Source organism: Mus musculus, chromosome 19 (assembly GCF_000001635.26).
Source record: "Mus musculus strain C57BL/6J chromosome 19, GRCm38.p6 C57BL/6J".
Taxonomy (NCBI): Eukaryota; Metazoa; Chordata; class Mammalia; order Rodentia; family Muridae; genus Mus; species Mus musculus.
In genome coordinates this window covers 14013276-14030598 of record NC_000085.6, presented here as the reverse complement: position 1 = coordinate 14030598, position 17323 = coordinate 14013276, and positions in this window count along the sequence as shown.

Below are 17323 nucleotides of genomic sequence, written 5' to 3'. Positions count from 1 at the left end.
GTGTTCAGTGAAACACAAATGATCAAGAAATCTTACTCTATCCTTTTTTCTTGGTGTTATTTCTTGATATTTGCAGACAACTTGTGCTGAGGATAATAGTAAGGAGAAAAGAATGACAGGGAGAACCTTAGACACTGTTCCTTACTCACCAGTATACATCAAGGCACCTGAACAAGTTACAGAAAAAAATCTCTAGTGAGAGACCTGAAAAAATATAAAAGGAGAAAACCAGAAATTATCAAAATAGCAGATGGAAAATATTAAAATAATTTAAATAATTTTAAAACATGTAAACTACAGGCTAATAGATTTGTTTGCAAACAAATGTGGTGACTTAATTTTGGGAAAACCTTTGTGGAGGACAGGAACAGTGCAGTGACCTACTTGTCCTAAATAAAAATAGCAGAAATAGAACACAGTGCTGGGAAGAAAGCTACTGAGGAAATTGAAATAAGAATAAAAGTATATCCTTGGAGAAGAACAGAGAGGCAAACAGAGAAACATTTAAAGTCAAGTTTTCTGGAAGGTTTTATAAAAATTTCAAGGACTAATTATGCCCATGACCTTTTGTAATGTTATAAAAAATAAAAAATGCAAAATACATTCAACTGTAAGAAAAATTTACAAGTAGGATTAAAAAGTAGAGAATACTGGATTTTTTTTGTCAAAAAGTAGATCACGTGTACATGTTAAAAACTTAAGTAGAGCCAGGCAGTGGTGGCGCACGCCTTTAATCCCAGCACTTGGGAGGCAGAGGTAGGCGAATTTCTGACTTTGAGGCTAGCCTGGTCTACAGAGTGAGTTCCAGGACAGCCAGGGCTAAGCAAAATACATGAAAGCTAAGAATTTTTACATTAAAATTTATGAAGAAAGCTTGGCTGAACTTACTATGTCTGGTATTGTGATATAGCACCACTAACCTCAGTGCTCTACATGCTGAGACAGGAAGATTCCATGTTTGAGGCCAGTCTGGGCTAATAGTTGAACCCTGTTTCAACAAAACAAAACAAAATAAAACAAGACAAAAATGTGCATCAAACTAGTACCCATTATGATGTTATGATTTAATATGATAATACCAGTCTATAATGACAATGAGTAAGAAGACATTTTATGTGTAAGAATGGAAAGGAACAGATAAGTTTTATCATCTGTACATACTTCCTTAAGAAAATCTAACAGAATAAATAAACTTTGGAAAATATAGATTTCAGATCAACCATTAACATGAATATATAAATACTATTGTATATACCATGTATGTGAATATACAGATACACTTGTTTGTAGATTAGAATTTAGCTTAGAAAAAAATACCATTATGGATGGAGAAAAAATACTATAGAAGAGTATCAAAGAAAAATTGTTTCTAAGGGGAGACATGTTCTTCACGAGTTGTTCAATGTTACACTTAGATGTATCATTCATAATTAACTATTCTGTAAATCTGTTCACACAGTGAAAATGCTGGGGCTATTCTTGTTTGAGTAATTGCAATTAATATATATATATTTCAGAAAAGGAGGTTTACAACTTGATTAATGAAGGAGTAAAGAACTAAAGTAGCCTTCTGTGGTAAGAAGAATAATTGATTAACACCTCTTAGGTCTCCAGTAGAGGTGCCGCCACATCAGCTCTATACATCAGTGCTGTACAGCTGCAATGCAATGCAAGCCACATGTGTGGCTTTGATATTCCATGCACTTTTTACAAAGAAGATGACATAAATCTCAATGATCTATTTTATCTCAATTATATTCAAATGTAACCAAAACATCATCATTTCATCATAATGTAACATTTAAATTAGCTATTTCACAATTTTCCCAATAGAATTTGAAACACAGTAGTCAATTTGGACATCAAGTATATTCCAGAGCCGGGCAGTGGTACACACCTTTAATCCCAGCACTTGGGAGACAGAGACAGGCAGATTTCTGAGTTCAAGGCCAGGCTGGTCTACAGAGTGAGTTCCAGGACAGCCAGGGCTACACAGAGAAACCCTGTCTCGAAAAAAACCAAACCAAACTAAACCAAAACAAAAGTATATTCCAGGGATTAGCTAGCCTTAAAGTGGACAGGATGAACTGCAGTGGAGAAAGATAAATTGGGATGCTAAATTCATATTCCATACACAATTCACATGGATTACAGAGAGGTAGAAGAAAGCAAAAGCACACGTAAGTGCATTTTCTAAGTTTACTTTTCTTGTACCCTGCCTCTACTCCATGGATCCTTGCTTTACAGAGTGCTCTCCATTTCACACCCATGAATAAGGGGGCCTAAGGCATGAACAATGAAGCCAAGTCACACTCATAACATGTTTTTACTTTTGACTTCAGCATTGTGAGCAAAGCTAAAGGACAAAGGAATTCAGTTACAAAAAGGAAGTGTGCACCTGTGCTCCAGATCAGATGATGTTCATCTCCTCTGCTGGGAGAAAAAAAAAAAAAAAAGCACAGACATTGAAGACTACAGAGAGCCTAGCTGCACTAACACAAGCTGTCCAGAATGAGCAAAGACACAGAGACAGGAGCACAGCAATGCTTGCTAGAGGCTGGGGTCAGGGAGTGGTTTTCTTTTGGAAATGTGGCAAAAGTTCTGGACATAGATAAATAGCAAAAATGTACTACATTACTCAGAGTAAATAGTTTAAATGATCAAACTGGTATATTTCATGCTATGTATATTTTATGACACAAAGACCTAGAGGTTGGTGAAGTATTCTGAACTATGAATCAAGAATCAAAACATTCGAACTGTCCAGGTTTCTCTCTTATTTGTGATTGAGACCTCTCACATCTACACCTTCACTCCTAATTCAATGGCTCTTCCAGTGTTTGCGAGAATCATTATTTTGGAAGAAAAATAAATAAAAATAAATGCCTCTGATGGCCTGGTAGACAAATAGAAAAATGGTTGCCAGAGATGGCTTCTTCCTTGTGCCACTAGAAAATTTAGCTTTCCTTTTTCTCCTTTTCCTTCTATTTCTTGTACTTTCTTCTCAATGTTTTCAAGCAGAAAAAGTAGTACTTGCCTGCACTGTTTTCATTTCTTGTGAATCAACTACCATTTTAGAGTCCTGTAAGCCCGCCAAGTTACAGCTTTCAGTTAGGCTATCATAGAACGTTGGTGTTGTGTTTATGGATCACCTGGGAAGTCAGTGTTTTCAGCTGCAAGAATATAACCTTTGGTTTTAGTTAGTATTTACTTGATGGTCCATACTCAGTTTTTGGTTCCCTAACAGGATGAAGACAAGTATACACATTTTACAGGATCTAATAAGTGCTCTTTCCCTTCTGGAACGTCTAGGTGAATTTTATTTGTTCCATGAGAGATACACGGACATTCTATAATATATGTAAGTAACTGTTATCTTAAAAATTTGCTTAGGCCATCTTCCCAATATCATTTTTCCTGATTGGCTTCAGGAGCACATATATTTTAAGTATACATTACATATGTAAATATAAATATATTCACTTTTATTTGCATATTATTATGTTAATGATAACAAATTAATATACAAATAGGTAATACTTTAAGTAATAATTTCAGAGCTAGTAACTGATATATTTTGAGCAACATTTGAGTCACATCCATATATCTGTGTTTATCCACATAAGCATATGCACTATCTAAAATATGTATATGGTTTAATATTTAACACATAGATGTATGATATAAACATATATCTGATTATGAAGTATATAAATGTATGTATAGCTATAATGAAATTATATATACATGCATAAATATCTGCTTATTACACACATATACAAAAATAAGCTTATTTTAACAAAGTGAACCTAAGTGAACAGATGTTGATACTCAAAGTAGTTGTGTCTTGTTATTTTTAAATTATTTTTCAAAATTTTGTCAGGGTTTTAGTGCTGTAAACAGATACCATGACCAAGGCAAGTCTTATAAATGACAATGTTTAATTGGGGTTGACTTACAGGTTCAGAGGTCCAGCCCTTTATCCTCAAGGCAGGAACATGGCAGCATCCAGGCCATCATGGTTCAGGAGAAACTGAGAGTTTTATATCTTCATCTGAAGGCTGTTAGCAGAATACTGACTTTCAGGCAACTAGAATGAGGGTCTTAAAGCCCCACAACTATAGTGACACACCTATGCCAACAAGGCCACATCTATTCCAACAGGGCCACACCTTCTAATAGTGCCACTCCCTAGGCCAAACATATACAATCCATCACAGATTTCTATTTTACTTTTAATTATGTGTATCACTGTGTGTATATCTACATTATTTCAGGTGCCCACAGAGACCTGAGGAGAGCACTGGCTCTCCTAGAGTTGGAGTTAACAGTTAATTGTGAGCTGCCCATTGTGGGTGTCCAGAACTAAAAAGTTCACTCCACTGCATGAGCCATATTACATGCTTAACAACTGTGAAATGTCTCTAGCCTGTTGTCTTGTTTTAATAAATATTTATATTTTCCTCATATTAATCTCAGTAGTTGTGTAGTGCATATATACATTTATTAATTGTTTGAGGATCTCAAGCAACACGTTTCTATGAACAGTGTTATTTTATTGATTGTTAATGTCTTAAATATATTGTTATTACAATTGACCCTGTCAATAATATTCTAGACAAAATTTTTTGAAAAGGTTTAGAAAAAAGTCTTCGTTATATAAGATAAAACTTTTCAAAAACATACATTAAGGGTGATTTGTAAGAATAAAATGAAAAGAAATTGAATGCAGTAAATTAAAAGTATGGCTAGATCCATCAAGGGCAGACAGCAGAGTCCACAGCCTGAAGCAGGGGTTGCAAACCTTTTCTTATTGGGCCCAATGGTAAATATTTAGCTTTTATGGGCCAAGAGCAAAAGTTGAAGCTATTATGTATATTATTAAATAACCATCTAAAATGTCATTATTTAAATATGTGAAAATTAAAAATTAGCTGGCTCAGTAAATATGGACCTAAGGTTGTAACTGATTGACATTTACCCGAAGGCTTGTATTAATAGTCAGAAACCACTTGGGAGATGGGAGATAAGACTTGATCTATCCTGGAAGGAAAGTTAGAGCTAAGAACTTGTATGTCTCTTCCTGTTTAATGGAATAGAGAAGTAAAAATTAAACACTACTGTGGGAGTAGGAATAAATGGAATTCTTGTAGCCTTTGTTCTAAAGGGAAACAATATAGGACACAATGAGCTCACAGCACCATTCTATCTGCTTTCATTGAGTTGCACACTTATTCTAAGTTTAAAAATTATATAAAAATCAGGGCTTATAATGAAAGAGCTTAATATGCTCATTACTGTGTGCATGACCATGCACTTGTGTTTAGGTGATTTGTTTTTGTACTCTTCCAGAGAGGAGTTACTGAATGTGCTTCCTTCTAGGCAGTCCTGTTAATATCAAGAGGAGGAGTCTCTGGATGATCCTTTTTTCTGTCTCAGCTCTGAACTTTGTCTCTGTAACTCCCTCCATGGGTATTTTGCTCCCTATTCTAAGAAGGAATGAAGTATCTCCACTTTGGTCTTTCTTTCTTGAGTTTCATGTGTTTTGCAAATTGTATCTTGGGTATTCTAGGTGTAGTGGCTATTCCTGGTTGTCAACTTGACTATATTTGGAATGAACTACAATCCAGAATTGGAAGGCTCACCAGTGACCCTTATCTGGAGGCTTGGAGATCCTTATCTGGATCTTGGTTTGGAGATCTTGAGCCATCGTGGCTATGGATTCCAGAAGATTGAATCTCAGAGTTTAAGGAACACGCCTTTAATCTGGGCTACACCTTTCATCTGGGATTAAAGGTGTGGTGGAACACACCTTTAATCTGGGCTACACCTTCTGCTGGAGACAATATAAGGACATTGGAAGAAGGGAGTCTAGCTCTTGCTCCTGCTCCTTCGCCTGCTTGCTGCGTGAGACTGAGTAACTGCTAGATCCTTGGACTTCCATTCACAGCTGCGACTGAACAATTGTTGGGAATTGGGCTGCCGACTGTAAGTCATCAATAAATTCCTTTACTAACTAGAGACTATCCGTAAGTTCTGTGACTCTAGAGAACCCTGACTAATACACTAGGTTTCTGGGCTAATATCCACTTATCAGTAAGTGCATATCATGTGTGTTCTCTTATGATTGGACTACCTCACTCAGGATGATATATCTTCCAGATCCATCCATTGCCCTAGAAGTTCATAAATTTATGGTTTTTAATAGCTGAGTAGTACTCCATTGTATAAATGTACCACATTTTCTGTATCCATTCCTATGTTGAGGGACATCTGCCCCACCCGGGGATCCATCCCATATACAACCACCAAACCTAGACACTATTGTATATACCAGAAAGATTTTGCTGACAGGACCCTGATATAGCTGTTTCTTGTGAGGCTATGCCAGTGCCTGGCAAATACAGAAGTGGATGCTCATAGTCACCTATTGGTTGGAACATGGGGCCCCTAATGAAGGAGTTAATAGAGAAAGTACCCAAGGAGCTAAAGGGGTCTGCAACCCTATAGGAGGAACAGCAATATGAAGTAACAAGTACCTCTCAGAGCTTGCGTCTCTATTTGAATATGTAGCAGAGGATGGCCTAGTAGGCCATCAATGGGAGGAGAGGCCCTTGGTCTTTCAAAGACTATATGCCTCAGTACAGGGGAATGCCAGGGCCAGGAAGCAGGAGTAGGTGGGTTGAGGAGCAGGGTTGGGGGAGGGTGTAGGGGACTTTGGGGATAGCATTTGAAATGTAAACGAAGAAAATATCTAATAAAAAATAAATAAAGGCAAAAAAAGAGGAAGAGTCACTTCTGAGTCCTTTTCTCTTGCTCTACAAGAATATCAAAGAGTTGTATTTTTACAGGAAAGAGGGCTTTTTTAGCTCATGGTTATGGAGGCTGGCAAGTGTAAGGTTTAATAGCTATTTCTGCTTAGAGCCAGATGTCTCTAATATTTCATAATATTGCAGGGGAAAAAAAAAGAAAAACAAGAAGAAAACAAGGAAAGATACATGGGTAGGCTTGTTTTACAGCTACCCACTCTTATGGTAGTTAATCCAGTGACTAGAAGAGTGATTCATAAAGAATGCTGAATTATGAGTTAGTGGTCTTCACCATGACCCAAACACACCCAGTTAGGACCTACTCCCCAAAACTACTGCACTGTGAACCATGACTCAATGTGTGTTTTCAGATAACAAGCCGTGTTTGTCAACAGTTGTTGATTCAAACAGGAAATGAGCTGTAATGAGAACGTTATCAAAAAAGCATTCAGTACCAAAATTTCTGAGGCCATTTAACCAAGTATGGACTATATGTGTATAAATATGTATATTTAAATATTTTAGTTTTTATATGCAGTTATTCACATTTATGAAAGCCCATGATCACACAAAACCTCTGTAATTAATCACTTATAATGCTTCCCTGAATGCCAGGTACTTCTGAGCCCATCCTGGTGTCAATCTGTGAAATGCTTTTTGATAAGTGGAGAGGAATCTTCCTGAATGAAGTCATGAATATGATTAAGTAGTAGATACTATATTCAACTAAACTTTGGTTTTAAGTAGTTTATAATAATAAACTATGGTTCTCTCCTGACTGTGAGTGCAAAATAATTGATTTTAAACTATGTAGTTATCACCATACCGCCCAACTTTTTAAGTCAGGATGGTCAAATTTGATAACTGAATCTTTTTCCCATAAACTGGAAACTGAAAAGGCGACACAGGAACCTGTGGAGTCTGTGTGTCATGAATACTCTGTATTGAAAAGCTGTTAGTAATGAAAGAGGAAAATTTAGCTCTTTTTCAGGAAGAAGTGAAGATGAGAAAATGTGTGGGAAGCCACATGTGCCATTGCAGGGTGGCACTGGCTACCACTGGCCACCACGCATACATAGGTAGTAAAGTTTTTTGCCAAGATGAGGTTTTGAGAATTAACCAATCAGATGAGAGACAAGTTAACCAATCAGATAAGAGAGAAGTTAACCAATCAGATGATAGACAAGTTAACCAATCAGATGTGAGACATGCAAATGAGGTGGTAAGCATAAGCCATGCATAACCAATCCGGCTGTGAGACAAGCCTCTCCTATAAGCAGCACCATTTCCGGGCTTGGGGTCTCTTCACCTCTGCAATCAAGCTCTCCCAATAAACGTGTGCAGAAGGATCCTGTTGCAGTGTCGTTCTTGCTGGCAAGTCAGGGCACGTGCAAGAAGTGGTACCGAAACCCGGGCAAAGAAACATCTTTAAGCACGAGCGAAGGACCCCCCCCCCCCCCCGCTACAGGGAGGATTCAGAACTGCATCGCTGGGAAGGAGTGGTTAATAAAGTGTTCCCGTAAAACAGACTGCTGAGAAGGATCCGGCATGGATTCAGAACTCTTCAGCTGGGGAACAGTGGTACCAGTAAGTCTCCCAAATTGATCCCTGGGTTAAAGGGGAATATGTTTTTTAAGAAAAAGGAAAAGGGAGGAAAAATAAAAGGAATCAGTGATAAAGAAAAGGAAATAGTGAAGGAAAGGAAAAGGGAAAGGAAAGGAAAGGAAAGGAAAGAAAGGAGAGAAGGGAAAGAGAGAAGGAAATGAAGGATTAAGATGATAAGGTTCCCGGCTTTGGGACAAGTTAAGGTTCATGAGTTATGCTTTTTTCTCCCATTGACCCTTTGTGGGTAGGTCTGATAGTTTTGGTCTTGTTTGTTCTGATATATGGACTCTGTTACTGTTTGAAACTGTGTAGAGGCAGTCAAGACAGGTCAGAAAATCCTTACAGAGCAACAAGAAAGTATGTTGGAAGAGGAGAAGGGCTTAAAAAGAAAAAAGAAAAAGAAAGGAGACACAGTGTTATCAGGTGGACAGAAAGGACAAAATAAAAGAGCCGAGTAGGACGAGGAAGGCAAATTAGCTTCTGCGCCCCCTCCCTATGCCTCCTCGGCAGCTGCCTATAAGCAGACCTTCTATCCGGAGGTGTGGAGAGAGGTTAGATACTCCTTGCTGGGATGTCCTGTTTTCACCGACCAAGCAGGGCAGAGATATCATGAGCCTCTAGACTTCAAAGTAATCAGGAATTTGGCTGAGTCCGAGCGGATGTACGACTTAACTGCCTCCTATACTGTGTCTCAAGTAGAGGCCTTGAGTAGACACTGCATGACGCCGTTCGATTGGGCAGTCTTGGTGAAGGCATGCCTTTCACCTGGGCAGTATTTAGATTGGAAAGCCTTCCTTATTGAATTTGCAAATAAACAGGCAATGGTTAACTCTGCTGCAGGAAATCCAGCATGGGATAGAGATATGCTGCTTGATCAAGGTCGCTTTGCACAACAACAGACAGGATATCCAGTGCAGGTGTTTGAGCAGGTGAATCAGATTGCCATAAGGGCATGGAAATCATTGCCCACCTGTGTTGACGGTGTTGACGTGGGCGAGAGGGTCTGTTTGTGTGTGTTTCCCCAGTATCACTGACAACAGCTGTGGGTCCCAGAACGGCTGACCAGAGCAATTCAAAACAAGCAGAGCTATGAGGACATGGATGTTCCTGTGGCTGGGGGTGCTCCCGCTAGTGAGAACTGAAGAGCTCTGTGTTCCTGAAACCATGCCGTTGACGCATTCGGGTGTTTCCTCAATTCTTTACATCTAATGCCAGATTTTAAGCCTTAATGGAACTCGAATAGAACCCATCATTGTTGGCAATTTTACCTCTTGGCTTACCTCTACTTTTTCTTACTTTAAGGAATGGGTGGGAGTGATTTTGTTTGGTGCTGCCATATGCTGTGGACTGGTGTTCATGCTCTGGTTGGTATGCAAATTCAGAACCCAACAAAACGTGACAAGGTGATTATAACTCAGGCACTTTTAGCTATTGAAAACGGTGCCTCCCCTGAAGTTTGGTTATCTATGCTCCAGAATTAGTCACCATCTGAGTTCTCTGCTCTTGCACCCCACGGATTTAAGGATCCATTGCACTGGGATGAGAGAGACTCGACAATCATTGATCAGCCCTTGCACATCGCTGAGGTTTCCTCATTGCACGCAATAGGGTGATCATGATTTCCCAACTAATTCAATTTTTAAATTTGGCTGGCCTCTTTTGTAGAGTTCGCCCTAGGTCATTTAGGAGTTACTGTCACACAGCACTGCGGTATTCAGAGACGGGCAACTTTCTTCATGCACAGACCAACCTAAGATACGGGGCCCGGTGGCGATAGGGTTACTCTATGACGGGTAAGGCTGTGACATTAGAGGAACGACCCAAAACAAGAACCACGGCGGATGGACATAACTGCACAGGCCTAGTCCAGCCTCATTTTATTAAAACAAAAAGGGGGAGATGTGGGAAGCCACATGTGCCATTGCAGGGTGGCACTGGCTACCACTGGCCACCACGCATACATAGGCAGTAACGTTTTTTTGCCAAGATGAGGTTTTGAGAATTAACCAATCAGATGAGAGACAAGTTAACCAATCAGATGTGAGACATGCAAATGAGGTGGTAAGCATAACCCATGCATAACCAATCCGGCTGTGAGACATGCCTTTCCTAGGCCTATATAAGCAGCACCAGTTCTGGGCTTGGGGTCTCTTCGCCTCTGCAATCAAGCTCTCCCAATAAACATGTGCAGAAGGATCCTGTTGCAGCGTCGTTCTTGCTGGTGAGTCAGGGCGCGGGCAAGAAAAATGCCAAGAATGAAGGACAGAAAAAACAAGAGTACATTAGAAGGAAATAGAAAAGAGAATGAATATGGGGACACATTTATAGGCATGAGAACACAACAAGGAAAATGCAGTTGTAGGAATATTGAGGAAGAATAAACCACAGATCGTTATTTCTTGACTTCTCACTGTGACCCTGGTAGCCACCTGCTCCAAAACCCAGATGCCTCAGGATACTTTATTTTCAGACTCAAAATGACCCTGGGATTCCACTTTACACCAATCAGAATGGCTAAGATCAAAACCTCTGGTGACAACATATGTTGGAGAGGATGTGTAGAAAGAAGAACACTCTTCCGCTGCTGGTGGAATTGCAAACTGGTACAACCACTCTGGAAATCAATCTGGAGGTTCCTCAGAATATTGGAAATAGATCTACCTGAAGACCCAGCAATACCACTCTTGGGAATATACCCAAAAGATGCCCCACCATGGCACAGGGGCATGTGTTCCACTATGTTTATAGTGGCCTTATTTGTGATAGCCAGAAGCTGGAAACAATCTTTCTAGATTCTCTTAAGCTCTTCTCACGTAAGCCAGTTTAGTTGGATTTTTTTCTAGTTGTAGCTAGTAGGTTGTAATTTGTACAAGCATATGTTCTGTTTACTCATAATACTACTATAGGTTAAAAATAGATTACAGACTTTTTATCAGGGCAACATGATATTTTTTCCTATGCTTCATTTTATCATGTTATCTGTGATGAAAGGAAACAGTAAGGCAATTATTGTGGATAGTAGGCATTCATAAATAGAAATAAGAATGGAGGGGTGGGGGGAGATGAGAAAATGGAAAAGCAAAGCACAAAAAAGAAAAATGTCAGTCCAGTGAGGAGAGTAAAAATAGTAATGTGGAGGTTTCTAATAAAAACTAGGAGAGAAGGATTTTTGAGAATATTTAAATTATTACTATCTGTCTTCTAATTCTTCTTATTATAATGTTTATATCCTCCACAAATTTCTGACCTATTTTTATTGTTGAAATAGTTTTACAAGTCAGACAAGTAGTACTCAACAATATATATTTTTTAAAAAGACCTTGAATAGCCACAAAGGGTGAGTGAGCTTTCATTTCTGAGTGAATGGGTAGCCTTCCTGTTTTCCCCTTCCAGCTAAGTGGCATTAGAACAAAGAAGTGCCCATGATAATTGGCTCAGGATATGCTGGCTGGCCTTGCAGAAACAAATGTGGCTCAATGATTTGACTTTTTCAAATTATAGAGAATGACATATAAGAGGGAAAAGTAATCTAATGTTTTTTTTTAAAACACACTAATGTTGTCATTTCCATAAAAACTGAAAGAAAAGAAGTTCAATACAGATTAAAGATGAAATCTAAGGAACACTCAGCTGTATTCTCTTTCCTTCCACAAACCTCAATGGGAAGTAAATTCAAAATGCCTAATTCTGGTCTACCACTTCTCTGCAATTGTTCATATTCTTGAGTCATTTAATAAAAGCAAAAGTTATGTTACTGGTCTATCTGCTCATTCCTGTGTTAGAGACAAATGCATCTTCTAGTGGAGAGATACAATAGTGGACATAGGAGTGAATGAATTTAGCTGTATTGGATGTCTAGTCATTGGTGCTGTCTTTAACTTTGACAAAGTAGAGATTGCCATCTATCATCTATCTATCTAGTAGAGATTGGTCAGGGAGGAGGTATGGGATCAGGGCATCTATCAGTGCCCTCAGCATTGACCTCAACTAAATGGTCTATGTGTTCCAGTGTGACTTTACCTATGTCAAGGTCAATGGCGCAGTCAACAGTCAAAGCTGAGAACATGAAACTTGTCCTCAACAGCATCCCCTTCTTCCAGGAGTGAGACATCACCAACATCAAATGGGTGATGCTGGTGCTGAGTGTGTTATAAAGTCTACTGGTGTCTCCAATACCACGGAAAATCCTGAGGCCCACTTGAAAGTTGAAGACAGACATCATCTTTGCCACTTTATGGTGCTGCCCAGAATATCATCCTTGTATCCACTGGTTCTGCCAGGTCATTCCAGAGCTGAATGGGAAGCTAACTGGCACGCCTTTCATGTTTCTACCCTCACTGTTTCCATCACGGATCTGACATGCTACAGGGAGAATATTGTCAAGTATGATAACATAAAGAAGGTGGATAAACAGGCATTATAAGACTACACTGAAAACCAGGTTGTCTCATGTGACTTTAATAGTTATTTTTACTCTTCCACCTTTGATTCTGGGGCTGGCATTGCTCTCAATGACAACTTTTTCTCATTTCCTGATATGACAATGAATACAGCTACAGAAACAGGATGGTGAACCTCATGACTCACATGACCTCAGTTTAAGAGATGGTGGACCACTCACCCTAGCAAGAACATGTGAAAAAGAGAGAGGACTTCTGCTTTTGTAGAGTTCCTACCCAAACCCAATCCCTAAAACATTGAGCATCTGGACTCATACTTTCCATCTGAGATTCACAGAAAAGGGGGAGTGGTTTGGGGAGACCCACTTTCTTGAATATCATAAATAAAGTTCACTGTACATGTCCCTCTTCCAAAATATTAGATTACTGTATAAAAACTGTGGGACCAGGAACCAACCTCTGAGATTTAATGTGCTGCTCTTGAGATCTTGTGGACTGTGTGGATTTCTGTAGTTATTTTGCTCCTCTGGCCTTTAGACCTCGAGGAAAAGGAGATGGGGGTGGTGTGGAGAGGGGAACATGATTGGGATTGGGTGCGGGGAAAGGACTGAAATCCCTGAGGGCCAGCAAAAGGGATGGAAACAGGCAATCATGGGAGGTAGGAGGTTGGGGGACCCTCCAGAATGTACCAGAGACCTGAGAATTGAGAGACTCTCAGGACTCAAAGAGAGGGGCCTTAGATGAAATGCCCTACATTGGGGAGAGGAAACTTGTAGATCCCACCTCCAGCAGGAAGACAGAACATCAAGTGAGCAATGGGGTTGCCATCCCACAGTCAAAACTCTGACCCATAATTGTTCCTGTCTCAAAGAACTATGGGGATGGAAATGAAGAGAAGCCTGAAGAAAAGAAGGTCCAGTGACAGGCCCAAAGTAAGATCCAGCTCAAGGGGAGGGCCCCAGACCTGACACTATTACTGAGGCTATGGAGCACTCACAAAAAGGGACCTAGCATGATTGCCCTCCAAAGGACCCAACAAGCAGCAAAAAGAGTCAGGGGCAGATATTTACACCCAATTAATGGACAGAAACTGCTGACTCCTGTGGTTGAATTAGGGGAAAACTGGAAGAAGCTGAGGAGGAGAGTGACCCTGTAGGAGGACCAGCAGTCTCAATAAATGAGGACCCCCTGAGATCTCTCAGAAACTGGAACACCAACCAGGCAGCACACACCACCTGATATGAGGCTCCCAACACATATACAGCAGAGAATTGCTGGGTCTGGGTTTAGTCAGAAGATGCACCTAACCCTCAAGGGACTGGCCCTAGGGAGTATAGTTAGTGGTCTGGTGGTGTGGAGGGTGGGTGGAGGTGGGGTGGTGACATCCTTGTGGAGACAGGGGACAGGGAGGAGGTATGGGATGTGGTATGGGGGTGGACCAGGATAGGAATAAAATATGGAATTTAAAATACATAAATAAAAAGAAAAAATGATTTTAAAAAAGAGAGCGAGAGCATCTTCTGGTGTCAAGATGCTAAAAAGCAACTTTCAAAAAGGGAGTATTTCAGAGCTTGCCTTCTTGTCACATTCTGTTGTGAAAATAAAAATAGGCATGCGTGTTCTGGATTTCCCAGGTTCCCAGACTCACCTGTTTTGTGTTTTATTATTTGCCCTGGAAAATAGTATTGTAAGTCACCATTCTCTACACATGTCATTTACAGCCACTTCCTGGGCTTCTCTGAGATGTGAGTAGGTCCTGAGAGGTCTGCTTTTCCTGGATTGGTAAAGTAAGTTTTGAGGATACAAACTCCCAAAGCATAATGTAACTATAATAGAAAGATCTACAAGTGGCTGGAAGAGTATAGATACAGGTTGTGAAGGAAAGACTGTGGAGAGGAACATGTGAAGGTAAAAATATGCACCAAGGCATACATAGGCTCTAACCCCACTTCCTCCCCATCTTATCCTAAAAGAACATTACTGAGTAATGCTACTGTTTGTTATTGTCATTTGTATTTTGTTATTGGAGTCCTGGAAGAAATAATTTTTGTGTAGTCTTTGAGTAATGTCACAAGTAATGAGTTCTGATCAAACACGGGTCATATTACTTGTGTGCCTGGTTACATGATACCACATGACATTTTGCCTCTCATCTATTTCTTAGAATTTCATATATGAGGATTGTATTTTCCATTCCATACTTTCCCTACAAGTCCTCCTGTGTCTCACCAACTTTCAACTTCATGACCTCTTTTTACTTATTTTTATCATTAAACAAACACACATACAACCTTCTGAGTCCATTTAACATCACACACACACACACACACACACACACACACACACACACACACACACTTATACATATAGTTCTGACTACTTGGGAATGGGTAACCTATCAAGTGCCAGTTTCTGAAGAAAAATGACTCTGTCTCTCTGCAACCATTGGTTATCTCTAACTCTTTATCTAGAGTGAGGGCTACTACATTATGACCTAAAACTACAATCAATCAGAATGCAGAGTTGTGGATAAAAGTACCAATGGATAATCTACAAAATATTCTTTTACCCAAGGCTCAGGGAAAATTGAAGAAGTAGTGGAAATATTGTAAAAGCCAGAGCACCAAGGAACTTGCTGTGAGAATTATTTCTCCTAGCAGTGTCAGAAGCAACACCCAAAAAGTCTCGCCAACATGATTGTGCAAACATGAGCTTACCATGTCAACACCACTAGACATGCCAAAATGAATGTGGAAAAGACCAGAAGGCTTCAGTCCTACACAGAGAACTATATGTAAATAAGGAATGCTGACAGTGGGAGAAAGAATATGAAAGAGTACAGTAACTGGTTATCCTGTAACAAATAATCAGCCTGGAAACATACATACAAGTAATTTTGTATAGGCCTAGCAACTTATATTTAGAAATATCTACATATACACATATACCTATATGTTTAAAACATTTAAAGAAAACAGAAGCCATAAAAGTAAAACTGAGGAGGGGTAAATGGGAGGGTTTGAGGGGAAGAAAGGGAGGGAAGAAATGATATAATTACAGTATAACTTTAGCAATAAATAAACACAGTAACAGTCTATAAAATTATATTTTAAAACTAAAATGACCATAATTATGTTTTAAAATAACTAATGTTTATATACATGTTAATTATATATTAAAATATAACTGTAAACCTATTTCAGATATTCAGAATATAGTTTAAAGCTTAAACTTAACCTAGCTCCTATACTTATTTTAATCCTAGTTCTGAACTAAACCCAAAACTATTTTCAACTCTAACACTATCCATACTACTAACCATAACTAACCATAACTATAGCAATAAACCTTAAAACTAGTTCTAATCATAACATTAACAGTACCCATAACTCTAACTGTAATCTTAATCAATAACTTGACTAAGGAACAGTATACATATAACCATATACATATTTGTAACCATAACCCTAAGCAAAACACCAAATAAAGCCATAATAGTAGCCCTAAATCTAAGACTAGCCTACATCTAACTTAGTCTTAACTTTGGAAATAATTATAACACTATGCTTAACCCCCAATACTAACCAGAGCCTTAAATGTAAACCTGACCCTAACCCTAATCCTAAACCTAGGGATTACACTAACAGAAACTCTAACTAAATCTGTGTGCCTATTCACATCCTTATCCTTGAACCAACCTCTAAACTTAACTCTAACACCAGTCAAAACCCTAACACAAACTAGCCATGACCCTTAACTCTAGTGTTAAATTAACCCTAACTTTAATACCAATTCTCACTATAAACCTTAATGTAACTTATTCTAAAAATTACCCTAATCCTAACCTGATTTGTAATTCTAATCAGAAACAGACTCAAAATGTGAAATACCTTCCACTAAATCTAATACTAGCTTGAGTATAACATGACACTAGCCAAATCCCATCCTATAACTCTCATCTTAACCCAAATCCTAAATTTAAACCTGCTATAACATTTACCATAAACCTAAACCTAACATTGGATAGTACATAATCCTGACCTAACCTGATGTTAACCTTAACCATACATCTAACCCTAGATTGTAGCCCAAGCTCTGATCATAAGCCTATACTAGCCCTGATTGTAGCTCTAACACTAACTACAACACTATCTTTTATCCTAAAGCTAGTATTACACTAGTGCTAACCTTAACTTCACACATGCAGTTTCCAAGCCCCGTCATAGGTCACATGTTCATGTCTTTTATGAGAATAGTGACAAATAGTTATATATGCACATGCAAGCAGTCAGTAAACATTGTCACATGTTTGGTGAGTATGCACATATGTATGTGCATTCAGTTTCAAAGGGCAGTTACAATGTACACATGTATGTTCACACACATGAAGTTTCTGAGCATGGTATCATGTTAGTGTGTATGTGCAGATGTTTATGTGCAGGCAGTTTCAGATTGTGGCCACATGTCAGTACATAAATGTACTTTTACAAGCAGGGTCAGAGATCAGTG